Here is a 27,876-nt window from a genome sequence, read left to right as displayed (position 1 = left end):
CACCCAGGCCCATCCCCCTATAACCCACACACCCCTGAACACTAAGGGCAATTTAGCATGGCCAATCCATCTAGCCTGCACATCTTTGGACTGTGGGAAGAAACCGGAGCACCCGGAGGAAACCCACGCAGTCATGGGGAGATTGTGCAAACTCCACACAGACAGTTACCCGAGGTTGGAATCGAACCCAAGTCCCTAGCGCTAACCACTGAGCCACCACGCCACCCCAACTGCACACAGGGCATTCATGTGAATGTTACAACTGAAAGTCTGGGTGAGAAAGTCGAACAAGTAATCTAGATGGTGTGACGACATCCACAATACTCATTATACATGCTTGAATTAGACTCCAGGCCAATAAAAGTATTAGATCAGTAAGGAATCGGTTTTCGCAAATGAAATTAATTATTGCTTTTGCGAGTGATTATAGCAAGTTGTTGTTTTTGTGATCTTTTTTGTCAACGTTTCTTTTTTATTTGAATAAGATTAATGTGTTTGATGTGTTTTAAGTATCCATTATCCCTGACTGAGAAATTTCTACATTGTAGGAACAATGATTTCTCTTCAAAGGACATTTCTGAAGGTGGGTTTTGTTTCTGCTCAGCAATTTCATACTGACCAATGGTTGTGCACATTGTGCCTACTGGACAAATGGACATGAAAGTGCCATAACAAAAACAAAGTTGCTGGAAAAGCTCAGCAGGTCTGGCAGCATCTGTGAAGGAAAAAAACAGAGTTAACATTTCGGATCTGGTGACTCTTCCTCAGAGGAGGGTTCTGAGGAATGGTCACCAAACCCGGAATGTTAACTCTGTTTTTTTTTCTTCACAGATGTTGCCAGACCTGCTGAGCTTTTCCAGCAACTTTGTTTTTGTTCCTGTTTGACAGCATCCACAGTTCTTTTGGTTTTTGTGAAAGCGCAATAAGTTGGCATGGGGAGCATCATAGGCCATGGACAATGAAACGTCAGTTGGCACAGAGGGCATGAAAGGTCATGAGAAGCAGTTATGTGGCATGGGCAAGATCTTTTGAACTTACTTTTCAATCGGGTTCCTGAACTGAGGCTTTGGTTCACAATCAGTCCGAGGGGTTATCAGGCTTAGCCATGGACAAACGAACAAAACTTCCAAAAAAGTGGGGCGGGCTATGAGATTCCTATCCCCATTATGGAACTGGCTTAGTCAGGGGTATGGGGTATGTGTTCACTACATACAGCCTGTCCTGTGATGGAAAGAATTGTCAGCAGTGAGAATGGGGTTAAAGATCCTGGAATTGAGCCCAATCCACCAGTTTTAAATGGCTCTAGGATCCTCTCAATGTGGCAAAAAATGTGACCATATTTTTGCGTCTGATGAGGCCACTGCCATATAAGAGATAATGTATCAACCAGGACCAACGTACAAGATGAGAATATTGTCCGGTGGAAAGAAACTTTTGGGCAAGCATTGTATTCATGCATTCATCTGTAAAGTACATTTGTTTTTTTCTTTGAAAAGTTACCAACATGAATGAACTGTAATAAAACTAATTGTTCACAGAATAACATGGTGTAGAGCTGGATGAACACAGCAGGCCAAGCAGCATCGGAGGAGCAGGAAAGCTGATGTTTCAGGTCTAGACCCTTCTTCAGAAATGGGGGAGGGGAATAGGGTTCTAAACTAAATAGAGTGAGACTGATAGAAGATGGATAAAGGAACAGATTGGAGGAGACGTGGCAGACAAGTCAAGGAGGCAGGGATGGAGCCAGTAAAGGTGAGTGTAGATGGGGAATTAGGGTGGGAGTTGGTCGGTCCAGAGAAGACAGACAGGTCAAGGAGACAGGGATGAGGCTGGTAGGTAGGAGGTGGGGGTGGGGGTTGAGGTGGGACGAGTGGATAGATGGGAGAAAGGATGGACAAGTTAGGGAGGCGAGAACAAGCTGGGCTGGTTCTGGGATGTGGTTGGGGGAGGGGAGGTTTTGAAGATTGTGAAGTCCACATTGATACTACTGGGCTGCAGGGTTCCCAAGCGATATATGAGATGCTGTTACTGCAATCTTCGGGTGGCATCATTGTGGCACTAGGGCAGACCCAGGATATGTTGTTTCTCTGATTATTATACATACAAAGATTTTCTCCATTTTCCCTTTATAATGAAATTGTAAATAGCCGTAGGCAGAACCCATAGTGAACACCAAGCAGAATCCAACAGAAAACAGATCTTTGTACTAGAAAAGGGAACAGCGAAAGCATGTCAACTTAGGATATTACAAATAGCTAACAAATTTTCAGAGTATAAATGTAATATTAGGTCTTTCAGTTAAAGAATATTTTTTGGCAAACAATAATAACAGACATTCTTTTTAAATACAATGGTTTTTTTATGAATCCATGCAATACTTGATATTAAACAGTTAATCTGATGCAACATTGTTGAGTGTTTTTATTGCTATAGAGAATTGTATACATGATTCGAAAGGGGTAACTTTTCCAATTGCTGTGTGACTGCAAAGATAATTCTGAAAACTCAATAACTCATCTTTTTACAATGTCAGAGACCTAAACATATACTCAGTGTAAAAATATTTGTTTTGTGTATCGTCTCTTGTCAAGGCTATGCTTTAGATTAGGAATGCTTTGAAACACACTGCATGGAATTGTGCAAAGAAATCATCACTCATTTTGGATCTGAGCATGTGAGCTTTTAAATTATCATTTGAATCATTTTGAATTTTATTGTGTACGGAAGTGGAGCAGATGACTGTAGTTTGATGAACTCAAGGTATATTTAAATAAATATTTGATAGTCGACAAAATATATACCTGCAAGAAGAGATAATGGGAACTGCAGATGCTGGAGAATTCCAGGATAATAAAATGTGAGGCTGGATGAACACAGCAGGCCAAGCAGCATCTCAGGAGCACAAAAGCTGACGTTTCGGGCCTAGGCCCTTCATCAGAGAGGAAGGGTCTGGACCCGAAACGTCAGCTTTTGTGCTCCTGAGATGCTGCTTGGCCTGCTGTGTTCATCCAGCCTCACATTTTATTATCTTATATACCTGCAAGAACTTCATTTTGTCAGCACCTTGTACTCCACACAATTGTAACAATGTTCTGGCATTTTGGGTTTCTCACTGTGCCACAATAAGGGGAAGATTGTGGTAAATGCCAGAAGTACAACAGTTAACACTGGTTGTCATTGGTCACCCATCTACACCAGTACTGGCTAAGTTGATAGCGTAATGGGAATGGTACCAGAAAAGTTGGATATATCATTTCTCTATTTAGTGTGTCGGGGCATCATGATGGAAAGTTATTTAACACCACATGGAAGTGATGCAGACAGCATGTAAAAAATGTACTGCCAGCTCACCTCCATATTTTTGTCACATGATCCAACACTAAACAAGCTAGCGAGTTTTGAGAAGATTTGTAGCTCAGGTTGATGCTCTGGATGTGAGTTTGCTCGCTGAGCTGGAAACTTGTTTTCAGACGTTTCGTCACCATTCTAGGTAACATCATCAGTGAGCCTCCAGTGAAGCGCTGGTGTTATGTCCTGCTTTCTATATATCTGTTTAGGTTTCCTAGGGTTGGTGATGTCATTTCCTGCATTGGTGCTATCATTTCCTGTTCTTTTTCTCAGAGGGTGGTAGATGGCTCCAAATCAATGTGTTTGTTGATGGAGTTCCGGTTGGAATGCTATGCTTCTAGGAATTCTCGTGCGTGTCTCTGTTTGGCTTGTCCTAGGATGGATGTGTCGTCCCAGTCAAAGTGGTGTCCTTCCTCATCTGCGTGTAAGGATACTAGTGATAGTGGGTCATGTATTTTTGTGGCTCGTTGATGTTCATGTATCCTGGTGGCTCGCCTTTCTGCCAGTTTGTCCAATGTAGTGTCTGTCACAGTCCTTGCAAGGTATTTTGTAGATGACGTTTGTTTTGCTTGTTGTCTGTATAGGGTCTTTTAAGTTCATTAGCTGTGGTTTTAGTGTGTTGGTGGGTTTGTGGGCTACCCTGATGCCAAGAGGTCCGAGTAGTCTGGCAGTCATTTCGGAAATGTCTTTGATGTAGGGGAGAGTGGTTATGGTTTCTGGGCACGTTTTGTCTGTTTGTTTGGGTTTGTTGCTGAGGAATCGGCAGACTGTGTTCATAGGGTACTCATTCTTTTGGAGTACGCTGTATAGGCGATTTTCTTCTGCTCTGCGTAGTTCCTTTGTGCTGCAGTGTGTGGTGGCTCGTTGGAATAATGTTCTAATGCATCTTCGTTTGTGGGTGTTGGGATGGTTGCTCCTGTAGTTCAGTATTTGGTCCGTATGTGTTGTTTTCCTGTAGATGCTGGTTTGAAGTTCCCCATTGGCTGTTCGCTCTACTGTGACATCTAGGAATGGCAGTTTGTTGTTGTTTTCCTCCTCTTTTGTGAATGTTATGCCAGTAAGGGTATTATTGATGGTCTTGAAGGTTTCCTCTAATTTGTTTTGTTTAGTGATGACAAAGGTGTCATCCACGTAGCGGACCCAAAGTTTGGGTTGGATGATTGGCAGAGCTGTTTGTTCGAGTCTCTGCATTACTGCCTCTGCTAAGAACCCTGATATCGGAGATCCCATGGGTGTACCGTTGGTTTGTCTGTAGGTTTTGTTATTGAAAGTGAAGTGGGTGGTAAGGCATAGGTCCACTAGCTTGATGATGTTGTCCTTGCTGTTGAGGTTGGTGGTGTCTGGTGTATGTTTCTTTGGTTCTTCTAAAAGTGTAGTCACTGTTTCTTTGGCCAGGTTGATGTTGATGGATCACCTATGCCTTCCCACCCACTTCACTCTCTGATGAAGGGTCTAGGCCCGAAACGTCAGCTTTTGTGCTCCTGAGATGCTGCTTGGCCTGCTGTGTTCATCCAGCCTCACATTTTATTATCTTGGAATCTCCAGCATCTGCAGTTCCCATTATCTCTGGCATCAATATTATAGTCACTAATAAACCAAAAGTGGATTCATGAAAAATTCGTCATTTCTTTACTCAAGGAGTGGTAAGAATATGGAATCCACGACTGCAAGTGTTGTTCACTTTGAGTCTTCCTTAAGGGAAAACTAGCAAACAGAGCCAGAAAGATGGATAAGGAAAATCCGCTGATGGGGCAAAATCAAGAAGGGTGGACACAGGCTTATATGGAACATAAATACAGATATTGCTCAGGTGCCCAATACCTACAACTGCACTGTAAACTCAGTGAAATTCAATTAACTCAACTTAACTTTGATTCAATAATGCCAGTCATTATCATCCAAAACTTTCAATTCAGTAACAGTCGTCTTAGATTAGCAGCTTGCTGATGTCAGTTGTCAGTTTAAGAAAGAAAAGGTAAACAAACTAGGGAATATCGCTGTCACTTGTGGTCCAATTATTAACATTCTCATCTCTGTGTTAGAATGCTGTGGGTTCAAGTTCCATTTCAAGATTTGAGCTCTGTGTAAACGAACATCAAAGCTGACAACCCAGTGAAATACCGAGGGACTGCTGCACTGGTGGAAATCCTACCTTTTAAATGAAATGTTCAGAAAAGGTCCCATCCACTCTTTCAGATGAATGTAAATATCCTATGGCACAATTTCAAAGAAGAGCCAGTAAATTAATTTATGGCCAGTATTTACCCCTCAATGAATTTCATAAAGTAGATTATCTGGTCATTGTCACATTGCTATAAGACATTTGTGGGCCCTTATACAAATTGGCTGACACCTTGCTTACATTATAAGAGTGAATACTGTTGTTAATTTTACCAATCTGTTGTATATTTTATATATTTGAATATCCTGATAGCAATTAGAGATGACACTGCTTTTCAAGTGTGTAAATGGTTATTTATAGTAGCTTAAAATATCTTTGCATTCACAACATATCTACAACTATGCTTATTCCAGCTCTCGCTTCTAGGTTTTTTGTTATTAAGTGTCTGTTTTAATATAATTCTGGGTCAACAACCAGATTTAACCAATCAAGCATAGTGAGCAATGTTCAATTATCACAATAACGTAATTTAACACAGAACAAGTGACAACCATGGCTGCACTTCAAAAATACATCACTGGTTATTAAAGTGCTTTAGTGTATCCTGCTGTCATTTAAAAAAAACTTTCTTTGAATGCAAGTATTTCTGTTTTAAATGAGAAAGTAATTGGCCTATTAGTGTGCTAACTGGTACAGAGAAGTTATGTGAATCTATCATTAGGTACAATAGGCTGAATCTTACAGGGCTCCAAGCAATGTGGGCAATGGCAAAATTTGTGACAGAATCAGACAAGATGAGGCCCATCTTGATATCAGGAGCATGTTTTATGTTTTGGAGAAGTGGTGTAGCAAGCTGTCAGATAGAAGGGAGCATTGCTTGTTAAATGCATTGTTAGCTCCTCTAACGCTGCTTGGCTGCTATGTTCATCCAGCTCTGCACCTTGTTGTCACACCTCATTCATATTCAGCTTTCCATCTTCCCAAATGCACCAAACAAGCTAGACATCAAGAAACCTCTGAATGGAAATCAGAGCAGGTACCAGGCAGATTCCACCCAACACTTACTCAGAGGTCGTCAATGTTGAACACAGCCAAAGTACCTCATACAGCATGACACACAGCCACCAGCTGCAGGCACCTCTCATCCATAGACAGCGGAATTTGCCAACTCCTCATGACTGCCATTGTATTTCTCTGACATACTGGCTGAGTGTTCTGGAAGTGCAGATTTGCACTGCAGGGCTCACCATCAACTAGCAATGAAAGGCTGCAGCAGGGACAGTGCAGTATGTGTGCACAGATAGGCACCCAACTCCCAGACTGGACCAGGCTGCACCTCAGGACTGCTCACTTAATGCCTAACTGCTTGATCAACTATCCATGCTTTGCTATGCTAGGTAGCACAGTCATTGAACCGGGCAGCTTGTCTTGTTGGTGAGCAGCCCTCAGCAAAGTACATTTTGCTGTGTGCTACGTCAATCTCACATCTGCTCCAAGTGCCGAGCAGCCTGTGTGGCGAACACACTACGTGTGTAGCAGGCAGGCAGCCACCTCTCAAAGTTTGAGTGGTGTAGTCTCACTAAAGTCCATGCTGATACCTGTCAGTCAGTGGGTCCTGATAGTTCATCAAGTGCACCTTTCGATACAAGTCCAAGGGATCGGCCACAGTCCAGGGTCCGCTCGGGGAATTCTTTGTCATTAGGTCATGTCTCTGTGGTTTGGGAATGGGTTCCAGTTAGTCCTGTGTCTCCAAAGCAGCCAATCCAGAAGCTATGTCTAACAGACTCAGGTAAATACATAGCCATCAGTCAGGGGACTGGGAACTTCTTGTCTGAGACTATCTGGTTGGGTTGCACAAGTGGGTCATTCCTTCAACTGTTTCTGCAGAAACTAAGGGGAAAGTGGGGTTGGGGTGGGAGCAACGGTATCTGCAAGAGGGCGGTGAGACATGGTAAAGATTGGACTGGAACCAGGGTTCATCCAAGGCCAGGAGCTCCTGGCTTTGGCAGGGCTGGAGGGCACTTAATGACCTCACATGCCATGGTCACCTCATATGCCAGGGCAGGGGATGGATGAAAAGTGTGGCTCGTGTCAATGGCCTGGATTGGCCCTGCAGAGGTCCAAAGCCTGTGGGGTTGACAGCAATGGAGACCAGGAAAAGGATTTGGCTGTCTGGGAGGGTGAGGAATGGAGGTCTCACCAACGCTGCTAGCCAACGAGCACTAACGTTCACCTTCCATCACACAACAAATCACAAGTGTGAAATGGGGAAGAAAATGACTAGGATTGTTTAGCGATAATGGGAACTGCAGATGCTGGAGAATTGTGGGAACAGATGCGGCGGAGGCGGAGGAATTGGGAATAGGGGATGGAATTTTTGCAGGTGGGTGGGTGGGAGGAGGTGTATTCGGTGGGCTTCAAATGAACATCAGTTACAAGCTGGTTGCCTGAGATGGAGACTGAGCGGTCCAGGAAGGTGAGGGATGTGCTGGAGATGGCCCAGGTGAACTGAAGGTTGGGGTGGAAGGTGTTGATCCCACGATGAGGCATTCCACTCCCGCACATCCCAGATGTCCAAATTCTTCAAGGACCGCAACCTTCCCCCCACAGTGGTCGAGAACGCCCTTGACCGCGTCTCCTGTATTTTCCGCAACACATCCCTCACACCCCGCCCCTGCCACAACCGCCCAAAGAGGGTCCCCCTTGTTCTCACACACCACCCAACCGACCTCCGGATACAACGCATCATCCTCCGACACTTCCGCCATCTACAATCCGACCCCACCACCCAAGGCATTTTCTCATCCCCACCCTTGTCTGCTTTCCGGAGAGACCACTCTCTCCGTGACTCCCTTATTCGCTCCACACTGCCCTCCAACCCCACCACACCCGGCACCTTCCCCTGCAACCGCAGGAAATGCTACACTTGCCCCCACACCTCCTCCCTCACCCCCATCCCAGGCCCCAAGATGACTTTCCATATTAAGCAGAGGTTCACCTGCACATCTGCCAATGTGGTATACTGCATCCATTGTACCCGGTGTGGCTACCTCTACATTGGGGAAACCAAGCGGACGCTTGGGGACCGCTTTGCAGAACACCTCCGCTCGGTTCGCAATAAGCAACTTCACCTCCCAGTCGCAAACCATTTCCACTCTCCCTCCCATTCTTTAGATGACATGTCCATCATGGGCCTCCTGCAGTGCCACAATGATGCCACCCGAAGGTTGCAGGAACAGCAACTCATATTCCGCTTGGGAACCCTGCAGCCCAATGGCATCAATGTGGACTTCACCAGCTTCAAAATCTCCCCTTCTCCCACCGCATCCCAAAACCAGCCCAGTTCGTCCCCTCCCCCCACTGCACCACACAACCAGCCCAGCTCTTCCCCTCTACCCACTGCATCCCAAAACCAGTCCAACGTGTCTCTGCCTCCCTAATCTGTTCTTCCTCTCACCAATCCCTTCCTTCCACCCCAAGCCGCACCTCCATCTCCTACCTACTAACCTCATCCCACCTCCTTGACCTGTCCGTCTTCCCTTGACTGACCTATCCCCTCCCTACCTCCCCACCTACACTCTCCTCTCCACCTATCTTCTTTTCTCTCATCTTCGGTCCGTCTCCCCCTCTCTCCCTATTTATTCCAGAACCCTCACCCCATCCCCCTCTCTGATGAAGGGTCTAGGCCCGAAACGTCAGCTTTTGTGCTCCTGAGACGCTGCTGGGCCTGCTGTGTTCATCCAGCCTCACATTTTATTATCTAGGATTGTTTAGCGAGTGTGTGGGTTAAGTGACTCACCCTGTGAGAGAGAGAACTACTCAGATTAGCCTATTAAAAGGGAAAGAACATTATACCCTGATCCATGTATTGTGTGGGACAGAAGTGTGGGGTCCTTAATCCCTTGCCATCTTAATGCAATGCTTCCTGTTTGCTGCAGCCCTCCTGGCCCCAGACAATAAGCTACACAATGACACCAATATTTTCTGATGCAGAGGTCACGAAAGAATAGGGCTGTTCAAAGGAATCAGCAACCACCTATCACTTTGTTTCTACTGCTTCTAGATGCCACGGACGGTTCTCACCACAAAGCTCTATCTTTGAGATATAGTCTGTCTGGCCATGAAGTTACGCCTCACATGGTAACAATGACATTGAGAGCTACACAGACAGAAAAACAAACATGTCTAAGGTGAAGTTAGTGATATGTATCAAAAAGCTGCAAAAGCTTTGCATTGTCATTCATGCCACCAGGTTCCCTCAATAAGTTGTTTTGTTCCTCTCCTTCCCACTACATCTCAGTGTACTCCTTTCTGCAGCTGAGGAGAGAGGGGCAGTGGACTCCGTTGCTCCTGCAGGTTTGGTGTAGCCACCCTGTGGGCTGCTTGTGTGCGGATGGCCCAGAGATGCTGAGGGTCGTCTTGCCAGTTGTAAATTGACCTACTTGGCACAGGCTTCCAAAGATCGGGCAGGGGAGGAGCAGGCAGGCTGAAGGTGCAGGGCCCAGCCACTGACAGAGTGTCCTGAGTGGAGACTCTGAGCGTGCTACATGTGATTCCTTTCCCAACTGCTGTTTACTGTCATTGTCCGGACACCTGGTCAGCAAGGGCTGTCGAGCATGTGTGCCAGGTTTCCTTACCTTTCCCCATCACCAGGCCTCCAGTTCTGAGGGCCAATGGCTGGGACAATACATTGCAGATGTCTGTGCTTGTCCAGCAGCGTAGGGTACCTGAGGGCATCTGGACCAGGTTCACCTTGACAATAGCCAACTGTCCATGGAGGCAGGCAAGTTGCTGCATGACCTAGAGCACTGAAGCTGTTTCTGGCCAATAGGGAGCATTGCCTCCTGCACACCTCTCTGCCTCCCTGTACATGTGGATGAAGTGGTGGATTGCTAACAGCACAGGGCCCACTCCTGCCGGGGGCTGAGTAGTTATCTAGTCTCTGGCAGCCCTGGGAGTGCCAAATGCGTAGGTAGTTTCTTCCTCAACCAACTCCAGAGCTGATGCAGTCAAGTGATCACCAGACTGTGCTCCCATGCCCTTTACTTCACGTTCACACTGAGGTACCGATATCTCAGCTGGTGAGGCATACAGGAGGTAGCCTTGCTGATGCTTTCCCAAAGCCCTAGACACTCTCATCCTCCAAGAATGAGGCAGTGACTTCTGGGGAGTTGACCATTTCACCACGGAGGTGGTGGACTTGCTGACAGAATCCCCAGGACACAATAGAGAAGAGGCATCATGGCCAGTGGTTAGAAGTAGAGTGAAGCGAAGTGGTCTCAGGCATTTCTCCACCAGTATGAGCTCTTTCAGCCCTTTTCTGAGTGGCCTCCCGTAATGAGAGAAAAGGAGGGAGTAGGTGAGTTTGAAGTGGGTGGCACAGTGCTGATGCAGATGGACAAAAGGAGGTGAAACGTTCCAAAGTGGTGAGGTTCAGTGTGCATGCATGCGTGTATACAAGTGAGCATAGTGAGAGTGGCAGCAATTTGCTGGGAGGTGGATGCAGAAGCAGAGATACAGTAAGTTTCAGATGCTAGACAGCAGAGTGTAATATTAAGTCCTGGCACAGCAGTGAAGTCAATGACCTTCATAATATCCTGCTGGCCAATCTTCTGGACGGTACAGATGGCACAGATCCAGAAGGCAACCTTCAACCGGGCTGCCAGTGCCTGGTGGTGTGGCATTCCTTTGCACCACTGCCTTGACAGAACCCCCAGGTCTTTGTCAGGGAATCACATGACATCTATCCATTCTTGGACAAGCTTAATGACTGATCAGGCTAAGTTTGCAATGCCTGTGCTTGTCTGGGTGCACAGCGGCCATTTACAGACAATGCTGACACAAGGAGCACCAATTGTTTGGTGAATGCACATTGAATGGTGAGGTATTCTGGGAATGACATGTGCTAAGATAATGCTGGCATTGGATCTAATTAGATTTAGGGTGGGCAAGGTCGCTAATGTGACTAGTTTGATAAGATATAGTGGGAAAATTTATTGGGTCTCGCAATGGAAATTTCTGCAAAAAATTCAAACCCAGCTGAAGATTCCGCCCAAAGTGACAGAATACTTGGACAAATAAGATATGACCAAAGGCAGATGTCAGACACTTGTAAAAAGTGCATCATGTCTCATGAATGCAATTATACAAATTTGTTATATTAGGTAGCATGATATAAAATGAACTATCAATGGATGTTAATTATGTGGACGCAAAGAAGGCACTTCATGAAGTTCCATACAAAAGACTACTAAAAACAGAATATACATTAAATAGGAGGAAATCTATTTACATGGGTAGGGAATCAGTTAAGGAATAGGAAACCAAAAGTCCAAATAACAAGTATGAACTCCATTTGGCAGGATGTGACTGGTAGAATCACATAGTCCTGGGGCTCAACATTTTATTTTATTTATAAATTATTCAGTTGAAGGAACTGAAAGCAGTATATTGAGACATGTTAATGGCAACAAGTTAATGGACACAGTAAATAGAGTAAATGGAAGAAGAAAGACAGAAAGTAGCAACGATAGATTAAGTAAGTTGACAAAAGTGGCAGATGGAGTTCAGAGTAGAGAACTGTGAGGTGATTCACTTCGGACAATGATAAATTGGGGTATTTTCTCAAGGGGGAGAAGTTAAGAGCTGTGCAGGAATAGAGAGGATTTCGGAGTCCAAACACAGAAATCACAAATACGTAGTGGACATGTACAAAATGTAATGAAATGTTGACCTTTATTTCAAGAGTGCTAGAATATAAAGGGGTGGAGGTTATGTTACTGTTATATAAAGCTCTGGTTGGGCATGATTTACAGCACTATCTGGGCACCACACTTCAGAAAGGATAGATTTGATTTGGAATTAGTCCAATGCAGTTTCACAACAATTAGATGGGTATTAAATGGGGTAAATTATAAGGTTAGATTGAACAGACAAGGCTTGTGTTCTGTTCAGTATAGAATATAAAAGTGTGATGAAATTGTAATGTTTATGATAATTAAAAAATTTGATAATCTAGATGAAAAGAAGTTATTGTGTTTAACATTGATTATGGAACAATGTTACACAGCCTCAAAATTAGTATGTTGCCAGTGAAAGGAAGCACTTTTTCATATAAAGGGTAGTGGGAATTTGGAACTCCAAATCCATCCAGCATAGTATTCCCTTGACCTCCATTAACCCAGTTTTGCTAAGACTCTCTGGTGACATATTCAGTCACAGGCTTTCTAAGTTTGCGAGTAAATCAGAAGCCAACTGGCACTGGCAGAACCCAAACAGTGAGCAGTGAGTAGGCTGTTACTTTGCAGATTTGATACTTTGACTGTAGATAGTTGAGGCCTCCTCATAAATCCCGGTGTCATTTTACTAGTTACAATTCTGCAATTTGAGAAATGATCCATTTATCCTGATTCGCTGTGCCAGTTAGTCAGTGAGTACTATCAATGAGATCTTATCTTAAGTAGTAAGTCTTCTTTTATGTAGTGGCTTTCCCACACTTTAAGAAGGGAGGGAGAGAGAAAACTATGGACCATTGCCTAACATCAGTTATAGAGCAAATCCTAGATCTATAGTAAGGAAGCGATGACAGGACACAGAATACAATGGTAGTAGGCCTCTTGCAGAACGCTGCACACAATTCTGGTCACCTTTCTATTGGAAGGCTGTTAAACTTGTGAGGGTGTGCAGAAAAGATTTACAAGGATGTTGCCAGGACTGGAGGGTTGGAACTATAGGGAGAGACTGAATAGGTTGGGGCTTTTAGCCCTGGAGCATCAGAGGCTGACGGGGACCTTATAGAAGTTTATAAAATCATGAGGGGCATGGATAGGGTGAACAGCCCAGGTTTGTTTTTCTCCTGGGGTCGGAGAGTCCAAAGCCATAGGGCATAGGTTTAAGGTGAGAGAAGAAACATTTTAAGAGCACCTGAGGAGTAACACTTTCATGCAGAAGGTGGTGCATATATGGAACAAGCTGCCAGTGGAAGTGATGGAGGCGGTACATTTAAAAGGCATCTGCACCGGTATTAAAATAGGAAGGATTTAGAGGGATAAGGGCCAAATACTTGCAAACGGGGCTGGGCCAGACTGAGACGTCTGGTCGGTGCTAACAAGTTCGATTAAAAGGTGTTACCGTGCTGTATGACTCTACAAACGTTTTCAATGCTAGGTTAATTGAAAATGTCCAAACTGCGATTAAAAACCTTGTCGAACAAAAATCAGTCAAAGGTTTTAGAACTAAGACAGGTAGGCGGAGTGAGGATACAGATTTAAATGAAAAGTGAATGAACCCCATAAGCAAAATGATCAAGCCTCTTCCGGTATCTACTGTTTCGTTATCACGAAGGTTACTTTCACTTTTCTCTGGCATTTTCCTCCTATTAGTTTACTGTCAGCTACCTTTCTTGAGGTTAAAATTTCTAAATGCTAACAATTGTGAAATTAATTTCAACAAATGTGGTAATTTATGAACTGAAACCCATTTAGTTCAGGAAAGGAAGCCTGACATTATCACCTAGTCAAATGACTTGCGTGGTTGTCAATGTTGCATCACAAGGTACTGATCAGTAAACATCTGCTGTCAGGTTTATTTGTATCGCCTAGAATATAGAATACCGATGCACAGCAGTGTGGATTTCAACAGCTTTCTCAGTCATGAATCAAGTAACCATTCTATGAATGTACCATCACAATGAATATTTTCATGATTCTTAACAGTGGAGGGGATGCTTTGTGGTGCAGAAGTAACATCCTTAAGCTGCAAAACCCACTCCAGGAAGGCACATTTGTAATGTGGCTAAACAGACTTAGGAACAACTTGCCCCATTCTAAATGGCAGGCAGTAAGACCAGGAGAGATTTCTGTCTAACCATGTGACGCGCAGCATGGTGGCTCTGTGGTTAGCACCGCTACCCGACAGTGCCACGGACCTGTTTTGGATTCCACCCTCAGGTCACTGTCTATGTGGAGTTTGCACGTTGTCCCTGTGTCAGCATGGGTTTCCTCTGGGTGCTCTAGTTTCCTCCCACAGTCTAAATATCTGCAGGATAGGTGGACTGGCCATGCTAAATTGCCTGCAGTGTGCAAGCTAAATGGGTTAGCCATGGGAAATGCAGGGTTACGGAGACAGGGTAAGGAGGGGCTGGGGCAGGTCTGGGTGGTATGCTCTTCAGAGGATCAGCGTGAACTTGACAGGCTGAATGTTCTGTTTCCACACTTTAGAGATTTTATAGATTCTGTGATTCTACCGAATGAAAGTTGGAGCTCCCAGCTATCATCACAATACGTAGCTTCACGGTACAATGCACATGTGAAGTGTGTGTTGCTGCAGTAACTTGGACTCCTTGGCGATCTGTATGCTTCATTTGGCTAAATTATTGGCATGGATCAAATTGTGTTTCGATCACTGTCATGATTGGGGTGGATCCTGACCTGCCATGTTGCCTGACCTGTGGAGGAGGCCATGGTTTTATGGGTGAGTTCTGGTCTTTGGCCAGGGAATGCAAGAAGAAGAGGAATAATGGAGTGTGTTAAACCAAATCCTGTTTTTATTTTTTTTTAACTTGTTATGGGCTGAAACTCAACTAGATCAATAGTATACATCAGAAAAGAGAATCTGTCAGCCTTACAGGCTGGAGTACACAATTTCTGTACCTGACTCTTAAAACGCCTGAACAATGTAAACTGGATTACCAGCATTACCCATATCCCAAGAACAAATTTAAAAATAACACGTTCATTTTTCAATAATCAGAAATAAGAACCATGGAGGATTTTCAATAGTCAAGGATAATAGGCCAATTGTAGAATTACAATGGCTGACTACAGAACCTTTTATCATAGCTTTCAAACCAGATGTAGTTCTCATTAAGGTTCCAAGGACTTCATCCCATTTTTCTGCCACTCATTCACAAAAGCTAAGTGAAAGGTAGTCTCATGGCCCAGCCATTTAAAGCAACGTACAGCATGCCAATCTGCATTTAATTTAATAACCCTTTGTCAGAATAGTTCTGACAGATGCTCTGTACTGATCAAGCTTTTTCACTGAAAATTCATGAACCTTAATTGAAAATGCTCCTGTACTATACAGTTAGAGAAATTTATTAAAAGTTCTGCTGTAACGTATGCACAATGCGAGTATATTGGAGTAGATTGGGGTAAATTGTATATTTATTTTCTTCAAAAAGTACAGTTTGCTGGTTTATTTACCTATCAAAGAAATCATTATAGAAAAGTTGTAAGACATTATTTTATTGAATGTGGCACAAATCACGCCTACTCACATTTTTCAGACAACAGTTGCTGGTAATAATTTTGACTTTGTCAGTTCAGCTCCTCCTATCTTCTACATCTTTACCTACCCCATTACTATCCCGTTTTGCTTTGTACTGTCATCACTGGAACTTAAGTATTCCTACTTTCTAATCTGTCGCAGACCAGCCCTTTTGTTTTACGTTCATGTTCGCTACCTCTGTAATTGCTTAAAACCTGTTACACAGATTACGTTTTCCAGTTGTGATGGAGTCTCATGACCTGAAATAGTAATCATTTTGTGCTCCAAAATAAAAGCTGCCCATTGAGCATCTACAGCATCTTCTACTTTTATTTCCGATTATCACCAAGTGCAATATTTTGCTTTTGTAAAATTAGAGCTATTATAACTTGCTGTGTTATTAAAAAATGGAGTGGAAAATTAAATTGTGCAAAGCAACAATGGAATTTCTCCCAAAAGACACAAAGACTCTGGTGAGCTCAAAATACAATTAATCTTGTGCAGCACAAAAAGAACGGCTCTGTTCCCTCGTGCTGTAATAGGACAAGTATGAAGTGATTTATTTTTCAAAAAGACAAATATTATTAAAGAAGTATTACACGACACTGTTCACCTTTGTCCTTTTATTGTTCTCTGTAACAAATCAATTGGAGATTAATTATGCTTCTTCCCCCCTATAATGGTAACAATTTAAGGGATCATGTTGCTGTCAAACTCCACACTCCCTAAAACCGTCATCAGAAACATACTTCAAAATAAAAGATGTCACACTACCAATTTGCATCAACTTCAGGAAAGGAAAAGTGCAATGAGGTGTCAATGTCAGCAATAATGTCATAGCAAACTGGCTTCTCCATCTGTATAACCTCAGGTGGTATTTAAATAATTACTCACTGTACAATTAACAACAAACTTTACTTCTTTAACAAAGTTGAGAAGCCCATGTGAAGTAACAGCAAGAGTTTATCTACATGTTAAGAGTATAGGTTTACCTTCACGTATGAGTTCCAGAGGAAAGACCAGAATGTGCTAAACACTCCTTCTCATTGTATTTAAAGTTTATTTTTCAATGTCTAGAGACATCCTTTAATCAAGTAGGTTGAAACTATATTGCTGAGGAATAATGAACTCAAGACAAATACTTTGTGGAAGATCACTGCCTCCCTTTATAACAGCTAAGATTGGTCAGCAATTCCCATCAATAATTTTCCCATTTAACAGGAAGGATAATATATCAAATTGGATCAAAACATATTGGTGTATATACTAGAAGGACCAAACTAACATGACTAATACTTTGCACTTTTGAACTCCCTCCTCCAGTTTATTAAATCTATACTCTGATTATCAACCTTTCCAATGAAATCTACTTTTTATTCAGTATCTTTGAGACTGGTTTAAAAACAGACTCCCTACAGTAAAGATGCACAAAGTAGAGCACTCTAGTTGCAACAGAAGTAATTTTACTCCCGAGGACATCAATATATCTTTTTAATGAGAAAACAGTCACATTGTCATTTATTGTGAAAATATGTCAAATTTATCATGCCAATTGAAGGAAAAAATGTTGCCTCCAAAACTAACAACTAGGAGTAACTTTTTGCCACCATACTGCACTCATTTTCATAAGTCATCAGGAAATTGTTGGCTCATGAATTGGTATGACAGTTCCGAGTAAATTCTCCCAACTATGCAACTGAACCAAGGCTTGAAATTTTGAAAAAAATCATTTTTCAACAGTTTTGTTGTAAAAATACAGTGAATAAATAATGTCGAGGCATCTGCAACTGTACTTGGTAAGAGTTAGATTCTGATGTTATAGTCTGAATCTACTCAAGTATGGAGGGAAGATTGGAGAAAAATTTTGACAGTTGGAGAGAATTTGAGCTAAAAATTGAGTATGGATGTATCTAATGAAGTACATCTAGATGGAAGAAGAAAGCTTACTTAACACAATGTTTTATTATGAAGACTTTAATCATATATGACTGTTTTGCATCTCAAAACAAAGGCAAAAATATTAACAGGTACAGGCTATCTTGGCTGTGACACTGGATTGCGTTATGCCACTGGTGTTGGAGCTAAAGAAGCAAGGAAGTCAGAACATGACACTTCTATCCAGTTCCAAAATGACCTGCATCATAGCCCCATCCTGGGACGAGCACAGTAGGAAATTAACAATGTCAGCAGTTTGCCTTGTCCAACAGCTGATCTGACGCACAATTTTGAAAGTTGATCACTGCCAGTCTATTGTATGCTGACGCTGAGCACACACAACTGAACCAATGTTCAACATTCCACCCCTCCTCACCAACCAACCCTGCTACTTAAACTGAATGCACGGTGCTTTTCACTTCTGCCAATGCAAACGGAAGTACTCTGCAGTGTTTCTGGAGCACGTGAAGGGAGTTGCTGGATTAAGCAGAGTGTGTGTACATTTTCAAAGACACAACACTGGGTTTTGTGACCTGTTCACACAAAACCTGCAATAAGTATGGGGATTGCAGTTGCCGGGCCTCAGGAACTGCAACATGATGGACATGTACAGTACTGATTGCAGAGAAGGGAAGTTCTGTTTAAAGGGAGGAGCAAGAGTGGTCTGCCAGAAAAAAAGCCCTACCCACCACAGTCTTTCTCGACTGGGAAAAATGTCTGATTTTCCTATGATTCACAAAGAACGTGTGAAACATTCATTCAGACAGTCAGCAGCACACATCACACTTCATTGAAAGTTAAAATCTGACAAGTGAGGAGGCAGCATAAAGTTAGTATGTTGTTTACCTCAATAAGATCAGATGTTAATCAGGTCACCAATTGTGACTTATGCAACCAAAAATAAACATTTTTCAGTCTTTTATAATTAAAAAGATAAATAATATTACACAGCTTTGCTCTTAAGTCCTTTTAAAATATCCTTGTTACTTTTTAACCATGGCCTATTTGATGTAGTCTTTCTCCATGAACCCTTGAACTTCATTCTACATTGGCATTAGGTTGTCTAACTGAATTATTTGCATGCTCTCTGACCTGATACAATTATGTTACAGATCTTCAAATTTGAACAAAGCCCAAGGCTGGATTTTAAATGGAGGATACAAATGTGACACACAGCAGCACTATAAGGCTGGAGTTTTTAACCCTAGAGGTGAATAGCAGAAGTCAGGGTTGTGTAGTGCCTTGGGAAACCCTGGTTCCACTTGCAGGATCCTTCATTGGCAAGACGGCAGGTACTGGATAAAGGTGGGCCAGGTGACCCCAGCAAGTCTAAGGAGGCAGGAGCTGCTGAGTGGAAAGGCCAGGGACATTCCTCTCTGCCGCAAGGAAAAACATAGAAAGGCCCTGCAGCTCGTCATTACCCTCACACCCTCCCCTCATCAGCCGAATACACTCCTCCTGTCCCACTGCAGGGGTGCTCCCCTCATGTTCCCATGCCATCCCAAATAAAACCCTTCACCCCTCATGGCAATATTTGTCACATCAATGCCCATTCACTCAGCATAATATATTGTACCAAAGCACTGAACATACAGCAACAGTTGGAAGTGTCAAAAAAAGTTTGAGATGAGACATTCATTATTTTTCACTATGTTGATAGAACCTCTATTCAATGCAAAGCAGTAAAAGTACTAATCATCCAGCCCCTTTAAAATTTCAACACCTGAACCTCAGAGTTTTAAACTACTTGACTTTCTGTAAACAAACTGTGTGAATTTGACATCAGAGACCAGCCGTCCATCAAGCTCACGTGCACAGTTTCAACTTGCTAACTGCTGTCTAGAGCCTCAACTAAGAATGCAATCAGGCACAAACAAGGGTCTTTTGGCATAGTGGTTGTGCCCTATCTCTGGGCCAGAAAGTCCATGTTCAAGTCCCAGTCATCTTGGAGGTGTGTCACGGCATGTCCAAACAATAAAATGTGGCTGAGATCCCAGAAAACCATTATAGAACTGAAACACCTCAGCCACTGCCTAAATTAAGGCTCTGGCTATCTGATCTTGACTAGCAATTTCACAATGTTTGTTAGTACAAGCTTAAGCAGTTTCAAGTACTTTGAGGTTTCAGATACAGTACTGAAAACGTTAAAGGATCTGGATAGTTGACACTTTGATTGCACTGCAACAAAACAGTGAAAAATTATGATTGAATCATTTTCCTTTTTTACACAACTAACAGGCCACTGTGATAGTCATTGCTTCTGGATGTATTCTGGATGAATGGGGACAGAAGCATTAGAGTTCGAGATGGGGGCATAAGGTGTTGTGGGGGCCATGTTTTTAATAGGGACATCAGGGGACAAGGAGTGGGAAGTTTGGAGAAGGGTCATGCATTGGCATGGACGGCGGGCATGAGAAGGGCCTATTGGACTCACCTCACATTATGCACACTAATGCACTGGGGCAGCGCAAACCACAACACTTAAAATCCTGGCTTGATTCAAACTAAGTTGCAGAGGATCCATCTCTTCGGTGGAGCTGGCCCCTGCTGCCATCTTTAAAGGGCTCCTCAATCAATGTAACTCGCTGAAAATCTGATCCTATACTATTCAAAAGGCCAACCTGCTGCCAGGCTTCAGACTTTGAACCCTTTAGTACAACCAAATACCACCCACACCCAACTTGTCTGCTTGTAGCTTGTAAAATTTCACTCATTCTCCCAGGGGATTTATGATATGCAAGCAATTGCATCAAGCTCCCTGATTTCTGACCAGCAGTTCTTTGACTTTGCCTTATCTGCCAGTCAGGTTTTGCCTTAGTCTATTGTGTTTAGATATAATTTCATTGCCACAAACAAAACAACAGCAGTAGAAGTAATTGAGGACTGGAGGTTATGGGCATAGCGCAGTCTCTGAATAAAAAGTAACACTTAAGAGACAAAGACAAGTTTAAGGAAAGTCAGCAATTCACAGGTTTACAATACACTAACCATAAAGACTAAAATGGTAGAGGCAGGCATAAATGTTGCAATGGTGCCAGAAATTACTAACATCATTTCAGGTTACATTTTATGGCAATAATTTTATTGCACTCATACAGAATATGTCAGAAAATACTGAAAAATCTATTTTCTTAGGAGCAACTTGAGATCCACAAAACCTTATCTTTCATGTGACCAGGTTTCATACTAAATAGGTTTAGATTAATCTACATCACAATGGTCGAATTTGTAGTGAACAAATTGAAGTCCATTGGAAACAAATTAAGGTGATTTTATTTTTTCCACACAAATCTGAATGAAAAAAAAATTGGCAGATTACTCAACTTTATGATGGAAGGAGATTATCCTTAAAACTGGCATAAATAACTTGCTGTATTGGGCATGAAATTTAACTTCAGTCAGATATTCTGCAAATGTTATTTCTACAGTACTGTTTGTATAAGATTCTAACAAATGGTGCTGCATGATAAAGTTTTCATAACTTTCACCTCTCGGATTTCAGAATGGCTGTACTCTTTTCCGGCATTTACACTAAGATTTTTCAAGCTCTCTGAGTTTTGGAAGATCAACAATTCAACATGCTTATCAGTACAGAGCAGATTCAAATTGGCAGCAGACATAAGAGTGACGCAATACATGTTTTGACCTTGTTCGTGCATTTGGATTTTGAAACAACATTTCAATATCAGCTACATGGGAGAGTCGAAACGGAGATAATGCAGCCAAAGTGAAATTAGCTTCAGTGCTTTAACATTACACTCCAGTACCCTGCTTTCAGTAAAAACTGTTGCAATAATCATGAAACTGGAAATGATTGTCATACCAGGACATAATATGCTCATGTATTATTCCTTTCTTTATTTTGTTGATCAAGGCATTATTTGTTTACTTTGTTTAGAATATGCAGATGGAAATCTGATACAAATCTGTTAAGTGTTTGTGTGATAATTTCACTCACAGTCATTTCCAAACTGTAGCATGTCAATGGATTGCAAGATGAAACTGATGTGGAGAGATACATAGAACATAGAAATAGAACAGTACAGCACAGAACAAGCCCTTCAGCCCACGATGTTGTGCCGACCATTGATCCTCATGTATGTACCCTCAAATTTCTGTGACCATATGCATGTCCAGCAGTCCCTTAAATGTCCCCAATGACCTTGCTTCCACAACTGCTGCTGGCAACGCATTCCAATACAGCTTCAGTTGTCCTACACATTCTCTAATCAAATTGAAAATCATAATAAAGTTCTCATTCTCTTCAAATAAATGAGAGATGGCTTCTATCGTTCTATATTTTCTAAAATTATCCTCATATAGGTTCAAGAAGAGCATGCAACTCCCAGTGGGGTCAGGAATCATCCTCTTAAATAGGCACTCATGTTCACTGGTACTGATCTCAGCATGGGCCCAATCACTTGTCAGTGACCTACTGAAATGAGTTCTAAACAGCTATTAAACATCAGAGAATTAAAGGAGCAAGGAATCACAAAATAGAACAAGAGTGGTTTAATAAGAGGTGACTTAACCTCTTTAAATTATTCTTTAGATTATTTATTTAAAAAGACTCCAAAAGGCAGGATCACTGTAATGTTTTAAAATAACTCTCTGCAGTGCAAAGCTACAAGATGTTAAAGCACTTAAGACACTTTAACATGATTTGCAGAATCCATTAAGATTATATATTTCAATTGTATTTTTTTAAATATAATTGAGATATTACCTAGGCTAGGTTACAGGGGTTGAGAGGAGCATCAGAAATGCAGTGGAAGGCGGTCGTGGATGGGGCAGGGACAGGATCAGTGGAGATAGGAAAACCTGGAAGGGATTTCTATTGGGAAAAGGGCCAGTAAATGAGGCACCCCACTTGCCTAGTCACTGGCCTGAATCGTGTAAGCTGCCAGGCTGTACACATGGCAGGGGCATTTCCTGCTTCAAGTTAAATCCCAGCAACAGCAGAAAGCCCTTCAGAGGTTATTAATTGTCACCCCGCACCGTGCCTCCTCTACAGTCTACAATGGGGTAAGGTAGGTAGGTGATGATAACAATGCCTATGACATGTTCAGCTTTACAGTAGACTCATTCATTACTGCACTTCTCAACCACCTCCAAAAACACCCTCCTCAACCCTTCCATCCCACCCCAGCCTTCCATAACACCCAACCACTGTTCCTAATCAAAAGTAAACTGATAGATTTTATAAGATTGAACACAAGATAAATTGCAAATTACTCTTACGTTAATAAATCTGAGAGATGACATGTGCACCTTGCTTCATTAATTTCATGTCTGCAGTAACAAGTTTTACTGCAACAGTTTCTCAAACAAAGTGTAATAATAATAATAAACCAGCCAGTTAGTGAGCTCTGCATTTATGTCTAAGCCTTGTAGAAATTATAAAGCATCCAAACTGTATGCATGTAACACCATTTAATGCTTAAAATCATATTACCAAAGCACTCACAACCCAAAATATGGAAAATGCAAAAAGTCCGCAACTTGGCTACTAAGATCAACTATTCTTGGTCTGAGTTGGGAATTATATATTCTATATACCTGTATTTTCTGTTAGTGTCGTAGTGGATATTTCTATTGACCGGAACTGACAGTTATATCCCTTCCATCATAACAGATAAAGGGTGCTAGCCACACGTATCTTCAATAACCTGAAATATAATGCGCTCATTGATAACAGAACACTTTTCTTCAGCCATGTATTTCTTATGCAATCTCTTTGAGGCCATTATGTCACTTGACTGGTTGATTACATTTAAAGGAATGCACCCAGTTACAATAGACTTCCCACTCATCTAATTACCAGATACATATTAGGTAAGTGTAACATCACACAATCTATGATGGCACATTTGGACTTCAAATATGCTACTAAATTTGCTGCTAAAATCAGTAGAAAGAACTAATATATAAAACTAATAGGTCAGAACCAACAAACAAATGCATGCTACCAATTAGAAATGTATTTCGATGACATTAAAATTAATTGAGTGCATTTTGCAATGGAATTCACAACAATTGGGTGCTTTTCACAAATAAACCACCAGTGATAAACTAAAGCTCACTTACAATTATTGGATTTTTTGACAAATAGGATTACTCCAATCTGATTCACATCTGAAAACTGAACATCGCACTTTTATTTTTGACAAAATTGCCACTCAAGATAAAGCCAAGAAAGTGATGGTAAAAGTGATGTGCTATAACTTTTCGCAGGACAGACCATCACATTGCTAAAGTGATAACTATGTGACTTTGAAGCAAGTAAGAACCTGGAGCATGTTGAAAATACTTTCCCTCCATTGTCTTGCATTTCCTCAGATCAGCTTTTTATGCGGTAGAAGACCATTCTAATTTCTTCAAAAAGCGTCTCCTAAGTTCTCCCGTTCCTCCAACCATTCCGAGATAGATATTAATTAATTTGCTTCAAGGGCTCAGACTCTCCTCGCCTTTCTGGGATACTGAAAGGTCCTCAATCCCTATCAGCAAGGTCTCTCTCTTCTTTCGCTTTTTCTTGATGTGCCATTCCGCACCTTCCTGCACAAGCTCTTTAGCACCAAAATTTCCCAGACTTACCAGGCTTTAACCAGCGATCAAATGTTCTTTGTCACCCACTTTGTTGTTACTTCAGTCTCCATGGAAATGCAGGAACGGGAGGTAGCCATTGAGCCCCTCAAGCACGTTCCACCATTCAATGACAAATGGTGATCTGTCGCCCAACTATGTATACTTGCCTTTGACCCAAATCCCTTAATACATTATCTTAACAAACATTTACATGGCTCAGATTTAAAATTATCTATCGATCCAACATTCCACAGTCATTTGTGGAAAACAGTCCCAGTATTTACCAATCGTTGTGTGTGAAAGTGCTTCTTGATATCTTTCCTGTACTGTCTGGCCTGAATTTGGGATCCATGCCCCCTAATCTAGGAAGTCCAACAAGTGGAAATAGTTTACCTCTTTCTACCGTGTTATTTCTTATTAACATCTTGAAAATGTTGATCGGATCACCATTTGATCCTCTAAATTCTAGGGAGAAACAACAGGCCTTATTTGTTTAGTCTCTCCTCATGACCTAATCCGTGATCACATATCGTGCTTGTAAATGTATGTTGTATTTCCTTCCAAGGCCAATACTTTCTTCCGAAGCTGTGTTGCCTAGATCTGCTCACAATGCTCCAATGGTGTCTAATCAGGGTTTTGTATAACTTCAGCACAACTTCTGCATCCTTATACTCCAGTTGTCTAGATATAAAGGCTAACATTTCATTAGCTTTCTTGATTATTCTCTGCAACTCTTCATGATATTCAAAGGTCCATGCACCCAAACCCTCTTCAGACATCTGCTATTTTAACTTCATACTGCCTGGAAAATACTCTGTTTTTTTTCATTCTTCTGTTCTTTTAATAAATAATGTGAATAACTGAGGCCCTGACAATTCCTTAAGGGGCTCCACTGGACACATCATGCCAATTTGAGTACCTACCCATTATCCCTACATTCTGTCACCTGCCACTCAACTAATTTCCCAGCTATTTCAGAAATTTTCATTAAATTCTGTCCGGTTCTTCCTTAGTTAACAATCTCTTATGTGGAACTTTATCAAATGCCTTCTTGAAGTCCAGATAAACAACATCCACAGACATTCCTGTGTCTATTATTTTAGTCATTTCTTCAGAATTTTCAATGAGGTTTGTCAGGCATGACCTACCTGTTACAAATTCATGTTGCTGGAAAAGCTCAGCAGGTCTGGCAGCATCTGTGAAGGAGAAAACAGAGTTAACGTTTTGGGTCCGGTGACCCTTCCTCAGAACTGGACCCGGAACGTTAACTCCTCCGCAGATGCTGCCAGACCTGCTCAGTTTTTCCAGCAACTTTGTTTTTGTTCCTGAAATTTATAGCATCCGCCGTTCTTTTGGTTCTTAGGTCACAAATTCATGCTGGCTCTCCCCAGTTGACTGAAAATTTTCTAGATGTTCAGTTACCCCACCCTTCAATAGGGATTCCTACAATTTTCCAACCACAAATCTTCATCTACCTGCTCTATAATTTTCCTCTTTCATACTACTTAAAAATTCTGAGGATGACTCTTGTATCTAGGGAACTCAAAGATTATAGTTTGGGCATCTACAATTCTTCCTTTAATAATCTCACACAGAAAGTATCAGGTCCCAGGGATTCATCAGTATTTACTTCCATCAATTTCCTCATGACCAATGTCTTAAGTTAATATTAATCTTAATCCATATTTGTTTCCTGTACTACATTTCTGTCCAGATAACGCTCTATGACAGGATGGGTCCTGAGATGAATTCATTCACTGCACCGCTTGTGAGGCAGAATGAAGAAGAGCTCTTCCCCAGGTTTACCTCGATGTCATTCAAAATTTCCTCTTTGTGTTTTAAAATTATTGTCAAAAATAAATTTAAATAAAGATCCAGGGCCAGATAAGCTATTTTCCTGACTTTTAGGGGCTGATGAACTTGCTCCAATATTGAACAATCCCTTTTATGAGTTAATCAACACTGGCTAATTATCAGACCAGAGAAGATAAGCTAACGTTGGTTGTATATTCAAGAAAGGGATTAGAGACAGCAGAAAATGATATTTGTATTCCTGACAAGAATCATTGCCAGATCGTTGGGATGCATCAGTTATTCTGATGTCATGAAAATCTTCGAAGCTCTCAATACCTTGATAGATAGTCAGCATGGTTCTTGGTTACAAAAATCTACTGAAACACAACTATTACAGACTATGAGATAGTAAGAATTGCAGGTGCTAGAGTCAAGGATAACACAGTGGAGTTGGAGCAAAACAGCGTACAGGCGACATCAGAGAAAGAGGGAAAGTTGATGTTTCGGGTCGGGGCCCTTCTTCAAAAATCGGATGGGGGTGGGGAAGGGAGCTCAGAAGAGAGGAGGGGAGGGGTGGGACTGGGGAACGTAAGTGAGATGGTGATATGTGATTGCAGGTAGGGAGTGATGGGGATTGGTCGGTGAGGTGGGAGGAGCAGATAGGTATCCATCATCTGTCCCACCTATCCGCTCCTCCCACCTCACTGACTAATCCCCACCACTTCCTACCTGCACTCATCTATCACCATCCCATCTAACTTCCCCAGCCCCACCCCTCCTCTCTCTACTTATTCCTGAGCTTCTTTCCCCCTCCCCCATTTTTGAAGAAGGGTCCCAACCTGAAACATCAACTTTCCTGCTCCTCTGGCACGCTGTATTCCTCCAGCCCCACACTCTGTCATTACAGACTATGGATGAACTACCTTCAAGCCTGAAAAGAGATGACACAAGTTACATTACAATATTGGACAAAAGTCTTTCACAAAGCTCCTTACAAAAAGCTCTGTTTCAAATTTCACTACAAAGGGATTGGAGGTTTAGTTTGGATTGAAGTTCCGAACCACCAGAAGACAAATAACGGTGTAAAATAGGGAGGCTTTCTTTCATAAAGGTGTCCTTTTTGAAGGACCTCAGGGAACAGTACTGGGGCCTGTGCTCTTCTTGCGATACATAACCAATCCTGCTTTAAGTTTAATTTAAAAAAAGCAGGATGTGATTATTTGCATAGAATTGCATCGTTTACATATCAAGAACTGCAGGTCACATCAATTTATTGTAAGTTGATCTTCTGTACCAGAAAGTATGGAAGGATCAATGGAAGATAGTAAAGAAATGTTTGGCTATGTCCAAACAAAAAATGTCCATCAAAAGATGACTTCCAATTTGGTTATCAAATAATCCAACAGTTAAGTTATGATAATGGTCAGCATGAACTATTAAAATTCAATCATTTGATTTTTAATACCTTGCTTCATGGTTAAAAGAGATTATCTAATAAAATGGCTTCCCTGATCACCTGACCACAGATTAAGGTAAATTCTGTGAAACCATTCTGAAACATACAAAACTCATCTGCATTGCAATTCCCAATTCTTCCAAAGACAGTGAAGCAAGACAACTCAAGAAATGTGCATCTCTCATTTAATTCACACTTACACAATAAGTTCACATATTGAGATATGAAAGGTTGCCTCTAAGGCTCTCAGCTTGGAAAGATAATTGAGCTAGACGGAATTATATTTCAGGAGCTTGCTGAACAAAAGGTAAAATGGTTTTGTAAACAAGAACTGGAACTCTTTCACCCTGACTGTGAATCATAAACT

The 27,876-nt window shown here is 41.9% G+C and overlaps 1 protein-coding gene across 11 annotated transcripts in view; it reads right to left on the bottom strand.

Annotated features, from left to right (window-relative positions):
- ndst3 (N-deacetylase/N-sulfotransferase (heparan glucosaminyl) 3) overlaps positions 1 to 27,876 on the bottom strand; it is a 989,735-nt gene that overhangs the window by 502,714 nt on the left and 459,145 nt on the right. For 2 of the 11 annotated variants that reach the window (XM_048537049.2, XM_048537058.2), the window contains exon 1: positions 24,269 to 24,398. The exons of the other annotated variants lie outside the window; for them this stretch is intronic. The gene's annotated coding sequence lies outside the window, so the exon portion shown is untranslated. Of the gene's footprint in view, positions 1 to 24,268; positions 24,399 to 27,876 lie in introns of those variants that run through there. 11 annotated transcript variants of the gene reach the window in all.

The sequence above is a fragment of the Stegostoma tigrinum genome, chromosome 1, assembly GCF_030684315.1.
Source record: "Stegostoma tigrinum isolate sSteTig4 chromosome 1, sSteTig4.hap1, whole genome shotgun sequence".
In the NCBI taxonomy this organism is placed as follows: Eukaryota; Metazoa; Chordata; class Chondrichthyes; order Orectolobiformes; family Stegostomatidae; genus Stegostoma; species Stegostoma tigrinum.
This window is presented reverse-complemented; position numbering and strand designations above follow the sequence as displayed.